Source organism: Anolis carolinensis, chromosome 3, assembly GCF_035594765.1.
Source record: "Anolis carolinensis isolate JA03-04 chromosome 3, rAnoCar3.1.pri, whole genome shotgun sequence".
NCBI classification, from domain to species: domain Eukaryota; kingdom Metazoa; phylum Chordata; class Lepidosauria; order Squamata; family Dactyloidae; genus Anolis; species Anolis carolinensis.
This window is the reverse complement of record NC_085843.1, coordinates 227,819,761-227,832,768: the sequence shown is the minus strand read 5'-3', so window position 1 is coordinate 227,832,768 and position 13,008 is coordinate 227,819,761.

Below are 13,008 nucleotides of genomic sequence, written 5' to 3'. Positions count from 1 at the left end.
AATATGATTAGCATATAATGGCCTTGCAGCTTTAAAGCCTGGCTGCTTCCTCCCTGAGGGATTTCTTTGTTGGGAGTTGTTAACTGGTCCTGATTGTTTCCTGTCTGAATTTCCCTTGTTTTCAGAGTGTTGTTCTTTGCGATATTTTATATGCTTCTACTGTCTGTGTAGATGAAGAAGTACCCATATGCCGTGCTTGAGCTCACACAGTCCAAAATTTTTAAAAAAAGTCTGCAGCCCTCACACAACAGAGGATTTGCCAGACTGTGGTAATGGGAATACTTTGTTGGGAGGTGTCAGCTGGTCCTGATTGTTTCCTTTGTGGAATTCCCCTGTTTTCAGAGTGTTGTTCTTTATTTAGTGTTCTGATTTTAGAGATTGTATTGTTCTGTTTTATTATACCACAGTAATTTTTATATATTCTGATTTTAGTGTTTTTGAATATATATATATATATATATATATATATATATATATATATACAGTCGATGAGCAGCAATACTCTGGTTTCTCTTCAGATCGTATAAATCTTTTGAATACTTGGAGCCAGATAGTGTTCATTTTCACAGTTCACAGCAACACAATAATAATAATAATAATAATAATGACTTTGGTAATGCACATTGCTTCAGTCCCTTCTCAGCTTCCTTTCTGGAAGAATCCTTTCTTGGGAGGTGTTAGCTGGCCCTGATTGTTTCCTTTGTGGAATTCCCAATTTCCCTGTGATGACCGAGACCCCCGCTTTTAAATTCATCTGACCTGCTGCGGGGAGTTCCACAGATCGGGATCACCAGCGGAGCGGGAGAGTGCACGGACCACAACGAATTATTATTAATTCCTTTTATCACTTTCCCCCCAGTCCTAACATTGTAACTAATCCCCCAATAAAAGTATCCTTTCTTTTAACTCGAAGCGCCCTCCAGTGGTTATTTTGTATCCCTTTTTCTGGCCTCTCCGCATGCAAAACCTTTTTCTATCTTCCACTAACCCAGCCACCGTCCAAACTCTGGCGGGAAGCCTCCTGAGCTCTCCCTGCCATTGCGCAACATGGCGAACAGAACAAATTGACCCATAACTTTACCAAAAATACTGCAAGCATGCCCATCTTTTATATCTAACACTTTTGGAAGCCCCTGGTTCCGGGACCACCAACAGCGCCAGAATCGGTCCAGTTTAAAACTTCGGATCAGCTGACTGTCAAAAAGCCGGCTCTGATCGCTCCTTTACAGCCACAGCCGCTTCCCGGCTCCCGCGGCGAGCGGATTGCCTCTGCAGGGACACAAGCTTCTCCCAGGGCTGCTGATAGTGGACTGTCATCTCCCCTGGAAGGGAAATGTAGTTTCCTCAAGGACCAGCTGTGATCTCTACTGCGGAAAGGGCTCCTGGATGAATTTCTTCTATTCATTCATCTTCATTTTTATGAATGACCGGACTTCTCATTCATATACTTGCCTTCAGCTCTATGAATCGCCGGGCTACCAAGAACAGAGATCAACAGGAATTCTTTCACTTTATTATTTTTATGAACTTGCAATTGCCTGAGCTGTTTATGAACTTTTCATGAATTGTATGCTTATATGTTTATGAAATATTGGAATCAATTCTTTATTTACTGTCTAGCCAAATGTCACTTGGTCTATAGGTCCCCTGGAAGATTCCCAAATTCATATATTTCCCTTTTTTATATATTATATTACAAAAAAAGGAAACCTGGTTTACTCTCTGCTTTAAAGCCGGAGGGAATCTGAATTTCCTCCCGGTCCCTAGGAAACCCGCGATATGGCCAGATTGTTTACCCACACCCCCCCCAGCCTATATTTCCACTCAGAACTCGCTCAATTTCACACCAAAAAATACCCTTTTTCATATTTATGCCTATAATTGTCTAGTCTTTAAAAATACAACCAGCAGAAACCACCTTGGACCACTTTTTCTCGGCTCAACAGCTGACTGTCAAATCGCTCTCTTTGCGTAAATAGCCTCCCCGATCAGCGCTATTAACGCAGGAAGGGAAAATGAGCTATAAGTGTTAATATTTAATACTTCTTCTGGTAGTTTTGGGGTAAAATGGCTATAATATGATTCTCTATATCCCCTAGTATGATTTAAACAATGAAGGCACAGTCTGAACTCTAGCTGAACCCAGAAATTCCTCCCTCTCTCTTCTTGAACCTTGAGCTCCACACACAAAGAAGGGTAAAACTGTCACCATAAAACTTTATCTATTTGCATCTGCATGACCCATAGCTAGAGATTGTCACCTTAGATCGGAGCAGCCCCACGGGTGATTGTATCTCATATGGTAATGTTGACCACAATCCCATCCTGGACCCCTGGGGAGCCAAAGGAAGACTCCCCACTGGTCCGGTTTCTGTAATCTCATAGTGTCAATATAAACTGACAAATCTCCGCCATACCTCACGGTATTCATGAACTGTGTACGTGCGTAAAGGACCCCGGACATCCCAAATGACCCTACTCAAAAACAGCAATAATCTTAAGATTATCCTGGAAGGCGTTAGCCTCGGGTGATCGCTTTGCATAAGATAACTCCAATGATTCATTCACCAGAACCCATTGTCTAGCTGACTCCCGCCTCCCCCAATCTGATTGGCCCTGACAGAGGCGAGGGTTGCTCCTCATTGGCTCGGCCACAGAGCGGGAAGCCCAACTCCCGCCTAGTGCGGCGTCCTTGCCCAATCAGCAGCCAGATGAGCGGAGGGACTGGGCGGGAAGTTCAAACAGACTTCAAACTTGAAAATGTATAAAATGGCTTTATTTCTCAATGTAAAATTACATCTCACATGTCGATCTATCGCGGCGGATGTCCTTTTCAATTGAATTGTTTTAATAAACACTTTGACAGTTTTTTCCTTCAACTTGGCAGAGTCTTTTCCTTTCGGTCTCAGGTAAATTTATATTCCGGGTTATTTTCTGCCTCCCTAACGGCTCGCCAAGACTCGTTCCCTCATAGATCTCCCTCATAGGGCAGATCTGGGCTAATTACGGTCTCGATAACACCTGCTCTCAGAGTGTTGCTCTTTATTTACTGTCCTGGTTTTTGAGATTATATTATTCTGTATTATTCTACCACAGTAATTATTTCATATTACAGTAGAATCTCACTTATCCAACATTCGCTTATCCAATGTTCTGGATTATCCAACGCAATGTGCCTTTTATTATTATTATTATTATTATTATTATTATTATTAAACTTTATTTGTACCCCGCTAGCATCTCCCGAAGGACTCGATGCGGCTTACAAAGGCCAAGGCCTCAACACACAATATAACAATACAAAACAAAAGGCAAATTAAAAACAAAACAGTATAAACAACAAGCAATAAACAATACGCTAAAACACAATAAAACTGGGCCGGGCCAGAGTAATGGGTACAAGATTAAAAGTGCTGATGTGACAGGTGATATATAAGGCTTATAGGGCAAGTGCAGAGTGCGATATACGATCTTAGTTCTAATAAAGTGCTTATGGGACTTGGTATTGGAGATTTCCATTTCTGGGAAGGCACATTGGAACAGCCAGGTCTTCAAGTTCTTTCTGAAGACTGCCAATGTAGGGGCCTGTCTGAGATCCTTGGGGAGGATACTCAATGTTGTTGTAGTCAATGTTTTAAATTCATTGTGATATTTTGGTGGTAAATTTGTAAATACAGCAATTACTATGTAGCATTACTGCACATTGAACTACCTTTTCTGTCAAATTTGTTGTATAACATGATGTTTTGGTGCTTAATTTGTATAATGATTGATGTTTAATAGGCTTTTCCTGAATCCCTTCTTATTATCCAACATATTCACTTATCCAGCATTCTGCCGGCTTGTTTATGTGGATAAGTGAGACTCTACTGTATATTTATAATCTTATATTATCTGCTTAGAACTGGATTATATGAGGCTCCTTCTTCACAGCTGTATAAAATGCACACTGAAGTGGATTATATGGCAGTGTGGACTCAAGATAATCCATTTCAAAGCAGATATAAGATAAGTTTATTAATAATATAAGATTATTAATGGGTTATACAGCTGTGTCGAAGGGCCTTGAGTCTACACTGCCATTTAATCCAGTTCAAATCAGATAATCTGTATTTTATAGGCAGCGGGGAAGAAGCCTGATTGAAGAGGGCCTGGTCTGAGTGGGTTGCTAGGAGACCAAGTGGGTGGAGCTTAGCCTTCTAACTGGCAGCAATTGGATAAAAACAATTATTTCTCTCCCTTTAATTAGGACTTTATTTTTCTTTTCTTTTTGTTGTCGGAACCTACGGGCAAGGATGGTGGGTTGTGTTGCCAAGTTTCAAGGTTCTGTGAGGTGTAGTTTTGTTGTTTTGCTCATGGTCCAAATTTCATTACCCTTTTATATATATAGATAAAGCCCCATATAGCCTTATAAAATTTGGATGTGTACCATTTGAAGGAAAAATCTTTGTGTATGAGCTTTTTCCAGTTATCTGTGAAAAGATTTCTCTTGGCCCAACCACCAAGAGCCCTTCCAAACAAAAATATAACTCATAATATCAAGGCTGAAAATCCCACAATATCTGCTTTGGCCTGGGTTATCTGAGGCCCTTTCCACACAGCTGAAAAAATCCTGCATTATCTGCTTTGAACTGGAATATATGGCAATGTGGATTCAGATAACCCAGTTCAAAGCAGATATTGTGGGATTTTCTGCCTTAATATTCTGGATTATATGGCTATGTGGAAGGGCCCTGAGTCCACACTTCCATATATTCCAGTTCAAAGCAGAAAATGTGGGATTTTATTCAGCTGTGTGGTAAGGGCCATAGACAAGAAGAGGGCCTTGTTGTTGGCTTCTCCCAAGGATGAATTTCCTGCTATGGGAGTCTGTGCTGATCTCCTCTGTCTTATCCTCTCACCAGCAGATTAATATATTTTTATTTAGACAAGCTTTTGGCCATTTACCACTTGTTCAGGGTCTTACAATGGAGGTGTATTGTAGTCTCCCCCCCCTCCAAATATGGTCTTGTTTTAACAAAACTTAAAAAAATATTATTTGTTTTTCTATTACAGTTTATTTAATTGCTTTCAAATTTTTCTCAGACAGTGGAAATGATTGGTTTTAGCTTAGTTTGATTTTAAATCATGTTATAAACCAGCATATGATCTGTGAAAGGAGAAAGACATGATATAAAATAAATAACCCAATAATACATGTATGGTGCTGCAGGATAGTTTATAGATTTCATTAGAAAATGTTTTTTATGAGGTTTTTTTAACAGTCGAATGAATCATGAATGTTCAAAATATCTGAGCCAGAAACACACATTAGGATTAGTATATGGTATAAATATTTAAGCTGATGAGACCACAGATTTACTTATGTAATTTATGTATAGGACTCATGTCCAAAAATAAATAAAGAGTACTAGGCAACTGGATTCGTCCGTATGTGAATGGAGCCTTAGTAACTCAGAATATGTAGAGCTAATGATCTTCCTCTCTATTTTTTCCACATCTGACTTCTGCAACCTTCTCTACTCCACATTTTGTGGTTGCTAAGCAACCTTGCACAGGGTGGCAGAGTGAGCAAGATCTGTCAGATTCATTATTTTGAGGCCTTAAAGAGGCAACCTCTGATGTACTGAAAGCAGCTATTCTAAATTATAATTATTATCTCAATTAAGTTATTTTCTCCTGACTAATTCTGAACTCGCACGTATTTTTAGAAGACCTGGAAGAGATCCGGGTCTGACCCTGCTAAGGAAAGTAAGAAAACAAAACTCTCACAGCTGTGCTGAAACTCTGAAACACCCACAAGGTCTCCAACACCTGAGAGGAGCTAGAGAAGATGAATATCTTCTGCCCAGGAGGCTTAGATCAATGGCAGACTCAGAGAGGGAAAGCTATGCACTCTCTTTAAACTCCTATCGATCTTTTGATGTTAGTCTTACATAAACTGATAATTTCAATCTAACTTAACTCTGAATCTGAAACAAAATGGAAGAACAGACTGAGAGATTATAAAGCCAATACTTTTCCTTTCACAAACTTCTTGTTTCCCCAAACTTTTAAGCAGGAAAATTCACTTAACTCTGAAAGGTTAAAAGGTTTTTCCCTGCCGTTAAGTCCAGTCGTGACCGACTCTGGGGGTTGGTGCTCATCTCCATTTCTAAGCTGAAGAGCCGGCGTTGTCCGTAGACACCACCAAGGTCATGTGGCTGGCATGACTGCATGGAGCACCGTTACCTTCCCGCTGGAGCGGTACCTATTGATCTACTCATATTTGCATGTTTTCGAACTGCTAGGTTGGCAGGAGCTGGGGCTAACAGCGGGCGCTCACTCTGCTCCCGGGATTTGAACCTGGGACCTTTTGGTCCGCAAGTTCAGCAGCTCAGCGCTTTAACACACTGTGCCACCAGTAGATAATCCCAAAATTACACACTCTCAAGTAGTGTACCACATTCAAGATCTACGTACATACAATAGCAGTTCTGTATGTGAGAATGACAAATCATTTCCAGATTGCAGAGACCATCTGAGCTAAATCAGGCTTTGGGGAGACACAAACACTGTTTGGCAGAAAAAATTAAAGACCTTGTAAAACTGTGACCCCTATGATTCCATACCATTGAGCTGTGGCAGTTAAAAGTGGTGTCAAACTGCCTTCCTTCTGCAGTGTAGATGCATTCTGTGTTCCATTTTTATATTAAAAATTGATACTGTGAGCCACTATCTTTGACACAATGGCTGGATGCAAGGTTTTCATTAATAAAGAAATGAATAAAATACAAACGGGAAGTGATGTTTTCTTTATTCAGGGCTTTGTTCATCATGAGTTAATTTTTAAGCAAATGAAACTATCCCTAGCTCCCAGCCAAATTTATGATTTGATTTGCAGGAGCTGCCTGCTTGGACATTATAGCTTTGGGACATTAGATACATTTCTCTTAAGAAAGAAATCATTATACTATCTTACTCATATATAAGAAATCGTTATACTATCTTGCACAACTGTCATTCCCTTAATGCTTTCAGAACGCAATGCTATAAAATGATGAGCTAGTTTTAGGGAGCACTTACTGACAAAATGTAGTGACTATCCAGCACCTAGAAAATCAGTGGGAATCTTGTCATATTTTTATAGTGAGAAATGAGTTGTAACATATGAGACTTTGAAATTTGTAATTAGCTGGCTTGCTGTATTAATATAGCTGTTCATAATTTCCATATGTATAACAGACTCTGGATCTGATCTGCCAAAGCTATTATATGCTCGTAACTGAGACAAAGATTAATAAGTTAATTTTATGTTTGTATACGCACATTCTGTCTGATTGGCATGATTAAGTACCCAAACTTTGTCGACATTGTACAAGCTCCAATATTGCTTGCTTTAAACCTTTAGTTAAACAGCCAAATGTGATTCAGGATGAGGTCATGGTTGTCTTTCCGAAGAGTAACCAGATTGAAATTAAAAATGAAGATTTTTGTGATTATCCAGCCTTCTGTATTTCATTTGTGTTTGATGTCAGTCTGTCAGAGTTAGGATAATTCTACACAGGCACATGTGGAACATTTCACATGTATACCTAAAATGCAACCCTGTTGTCAGGATGTCCATCCTGCACCATAATTTACAACCTACATTAACATTTTCATCTCTTTAGAATACTTACATGAAATGGGCTTATGGTAAGTACAATGCAAAACAAATCCTATGAGACCAGATCATTACAGAAAATAAACTAAACAGATTTTCCCATCTCTGGTTTGACAGAAGTGTCCTACTTCCTCAAGGTTAATGTATTATTTAGTAATAGCTACTATAAGTATGTTACAGGTTAGATAAGTCATCTTACACAATAATCAGAACAAATACTTCCCAGCAGCCTTCTTAACTATTGTAATCTACAAACCAATTGTTTCAGCAATAATGGTAGGGAACAGGAACAATTCTTCTGTGTATTACAAGCTCTGCCTGACAAGCTTGATTGCTATTTTCTTTAACAACAATTTGGTGAAATTTGACACAGTTAATGTGATTTGCCCATTTTATAAGTTTTAGAAGGAGCATTAAATGGGAAAAAATCAGGATACCACAGTAAAAAAATTGAAGCTGACACTAATTGCTTTTCTAAAATTCTTAACATACCAAGAAGTATAGTGTCTAGATCCAGGGAAGTCATGCCCCCCCCTCTATTCTGCCTTGGTCAGACCACACCTGGAATACTGTGTCCAATTCTGAGCACCGCAGTTGAAGGGTGATGTTGACAAGCTGGAATGTGTCCAGAGGAGGACAACTAAAATGATCAAGGGTCTGGAGAACAAGCCCTATAAAGAACTGGGCATGTTTAGCCTGCAGAAGAGAAGGCTGAAAGGAGACATGATAGCCATGTATAAATATGTGAGGAGAAGTCATAAGGAGGAGGGAGCAAGCTTGTTTTCTGCTGCCCTGGAGACTATGGAACAATGGCTTTAAACTACAGGAAAGGAGATTCCATCTGAACAGGAAGAACTTCCTCACTGTGAGAGCTGTTCGGCAGTGGAACTTTCTCCCCTGGACTGTGGTGGAGGCTCCTTCTTTGGAGGCCTTTAAGCAGAGGCTGGATGGCCATCTGTCAGGGGTGCTTTGAATGCGATTTCCTGCTTCTTGGCAGGGGGTTGGACTGGATGGCCCATGAAGTCTCTTCCAACTCTACTATTCTATTATTCTATGACTTGTTCTTTCCATGTGAGGTCTGGATATCGTTTTGTATTGGGTTTAAAGAAGTGGATTTATATCCACAAAAGCTCATGCTAACATAAAAGCGGTAGTTTTAAAGGTGTCTCTGTATTCATTCTCCCCCTTTCCCCTTTAAAATGAATAATTTCTACCCTGTTGTATCAGTTATGGCAATTTAACATTAACCCTTAGAAGTAGGTTAACTCACTGCTAATAATAATGCTATATTTGTATAACATTAAATATTATGTTAATTATTCAGATAAGTATTTATATTAATGTGATATTAAATGGAATAAAGAGTCCCCACAGGAAGAAAGTTGGGTATAAATAAAATAAATACATAAATAAACAGAGCAATTTTGTCATGAAATGCAACAGATTAATGAACTTGTCCTAGAGGAATGTATATTTTCTATATTCTTATACCAATTGCACTGACACCCAATTTAGTTTTTGTCTCAAGCAAGGGTATTGATTAACCTATAAAGATCTAATTGGGATCAGGAAAGAGTTATATCTCAAGGCTCATAAAATTATCAATTTTTACAACATTCTTCAGAGTCCATATTATATTCTATCACGAATGAGCATTAGATTGGTGGGGATATAGAATATGGCATTTTCAGTTTCAGAAGTCCATTTCTTAAAGAGGCTAACTTAGTCTCATCTTAACAACTCACACAGACTGCTTTATCTAGCAAAATCCCAAGAGTTTAAAAAGTTTTATTGTTTCTGTATGTCTTAAAGATTGCTTGCTCACTTATTATTTTTAAGTACAGTAGAGTCTCACTTATCCAACATAAATGGGCCAACAGAACGTTGGATAAGCGAATATGTTGGATAACAAGGAGGGATTAAGGAAAGGTCTATTACACATCAAATTAGGTTATGATTTTACAAATTAAGTACCAAAACATGTTTAACAACAAATTTCACTGAAAAAGTAGTTCAATACGCAGTAATGCTACGTAGTAATTACTGTATTTACGAATTTAGCACCAAAATATCATGATGTATTGAAAACATTGACTACAAAAATGCGTTGGATAATCCAGAACATTGGATAAGTGAGTGTTGGATAAGTGAGACTCTACTGTACTATGTTTTCTTGGAGGCCCCACTGAACAGAAGAAAAATAGTAAATATGCATATCTTTAAAATGAATATTTCATTTGGTAATACACATTTTTAAAAATAAAAATCTAACTTTAATACTGCTACTGTTACGTTAAAGTGTTAACTGTTGAACTGTTTTGTAAAACAGGTTGAATCATGTAGCTATCCAGATATTGAATATAACACCCAGTATTATTCACATTGGCTATAGTGGACTGGGCTGGTGAAAGTTGCTCTGTGATTCCCATCTGACTCATAATTGCTCAATAATTGTCTTTTTCAAGTTCTAGAAAGAAGATGTTGGTATAATAGTCTGCCTAAGGACATCCAACCATAATGTTTATGATTGAGCAGTAATTTGAAGTGAGCACTTTACTGCTAAGAGCAAAGTGTTTCAATATAATCCCATGTAAGTGTTCTTTAGTCTAAGTGTTCTCATATTGAGTCAGTCACTGACTGGATTGAGCAGATACCTGTATGGATTGCAAATTGGAATAACTTGAGAAACTAAGGACACGTCTATTCTGCCCATTTAAGTCATTTTCAAACCAGTATTGAAGAAAGTAGTTTCACAGTGCTGTTGATTACATAGGAAATCCTGGAACCAGTTTGAGGCCTGGATGGTGATGACACAAACTACAGAGCACTGATGAGCATTAATGCAGTGGTTCTCAACCTGGAGTCCCCAGATGTTTATGGCCTTCAACTCCCAGAAATCCTAACAACTGGTAAACTGGCTGGGATTTCTGGGAGTTGTAAGCCAAAAACATCTGGGGACCCCAGGTTGGAAACCACTGCATTAAGGGCTTTCTTTCATGGGCTTTTGTCAACGTTCATTGTCTAGCTAGTGTAGATAGGACCCAAGAGACTGATATGAAGGAGCTAATGATATGAAAACAAGAGAAAGCGAAGGAAACACATCACCAGAAACATGCAGATTCTGAATCATATAGGAATTCTATGCCTCTAACTATTTGAAAGATAAACCATATTTATTGATTCACTTGTTGAGTTACAATTGTGCATATAACTGTGTGTTCTTCAAAATATGCCAGGAATAATTATTTCAAAGTGTCTCAGAAGCAGATTATATCCCAATGTGATAAGGTAATTAGAGATGTTAATTACGGACTGATTCATTTGACAGTGGATTGGGATAGATGATCTTGGAGATTCCTTATAAATACATCATTTTACAGCATGTGCAATAGGAACGGATGATGCAATATTAAAACGAAACAAAAATCTAATTGTTATTGTACCTGAGTCAAGGTTTTGTTTTGTTTTTTAAGGATGATGCTTTTAGAGAGTTTTGTGCAGGGGTCCCCAAACTAAGGCCCGGGGGCCAGATGTGGCCCTCTGAGGTCATTTACCTGGCCCCCGCCCTCAGTTTTATAATATAATATATTGTATATACATATAATATTGATAATAATATTATAATGTAATACAATATAACACTAATAATAATACCATATAATAATATTAATTATATATTCTATATTACATATAATATTACTAATTATATTACAGTATAGTGATATAGTTTAATATAGTAATATATAATGCTAATATTGTGCTATGCTAATAATATAATATATTGTATGTACATATACAGTAGAGTCTCACTAATCCAAGCCTCGCTTATCCAAGCCTCTGGATAATCCAAGCCATTTTTGTAGTCAATGTTTTCAATATATCATGATACTTTGGTGCTAAATTCGTAAATACAGTAATTACAACATAACATTACTGCGTATTGAACTACCTTTTCTGTCCAATTTGTTGTATAACGTGATGTTTTGGTGCTTAATTTGTAAATTCATAACCTAATTTGATGTGTAATAGGCTTTTCCTTAATCCCTCCTTATTATCCAAGTTATTCGCTTATCCAAGCTTCTGCCGGCCCGTTTAGCTTGGATAAGTGAGACTCTACTGTAATTTGTAAGCCACTCTGAATCCCCTTTGGGGTGAGAAGGGTGTGATACAAATGTAGTAAATAAATGCAGTAAATAATAAATAAATAAATTTTAGACTTAGGCTCGCCCAAAGTCTGAAATGACTTGAAGGCACACAACAACAACCCTAATTAACTTGACTATCTCATTGGCCAGAAGCAGGACCACACTTCCCATTGAAATCCTGATAAATGTATGTTGGTTAAAATTGTTTTTATTTTTAAATGTTGTATTGTTCTTTCATTGTTGTTGTTGTTTTTGCACTACAAATAAGACATATGCAGTGTACATCGGAATTTGTTTGTATTTTTTTTCAAATGATAATCCGGCCCCTCAACAGTCTGAAGGATTGTGGACCGGCCCTCGGCTTAAAAAGTTTGAGGACCCCTGGTTTTGTGTATTGGTTCACCTATTCAGTTGTTGAATCAGCACTTTGACACAGATGTTGATTTATTGCTGGTTATGAAGTCATTTTCCATTTTGCAACCTTCCGTACACCTGGGAGCACTTCACAAGTTGCTAGCTACAGATTTCAGCCTGACAAAACTTTAACTGGAATATGATCAGATGTTTCAGCTTGACAGCACTGATGAAGCCCACAAGACAACATTTCTCCAGTTGGTGCATTGACTTGCATTATCAAAAGAATACAAAAATGTGACAACTGCCATGGCATGTATCCTAACATCTAAGCCTAAAAGTGCTGTTGCTGAATGTCTCATCAACACAAGTGTCATAGTGAAGTCCATAACCAGCCATGAGCTTACAGCTGAGTGAAATGACAAATACTTATTCAACTTTGCCAGTATTCAATCACTTACTGAATTGAATTCAAGGGCATTAGTGAATGAATGAATAAATGAGAACATGAGACTAATAACTGGGGCGGCTTAAGCCAGCTTCATTGGCTGCCGATATGCTACTGAGCCCAACTTAAAGTGCTGGTTTTGACCTACAAAGCCCTAAACGGTTCTGGTCCAACTTACCTGTCCGAATGCATCTCTTCCTATCAGCCCATGAGAACCTTAAGATCATCCAGGGAGGCCCTGCTCTTGATCCCACCTGCCTCACAAGTGCGGCTGGTGGGGACGAGAGACAGGGCCTTCTCTGTGGTGGCTCCTCGGCTGTGGAACTCCCTCCCTAGTGACAATGAATAGCACCAAAGATACAAGAAAAAGAATGGATATGATTTAGAAGATTTTTCTCATATGGTGAGGAAGAGGC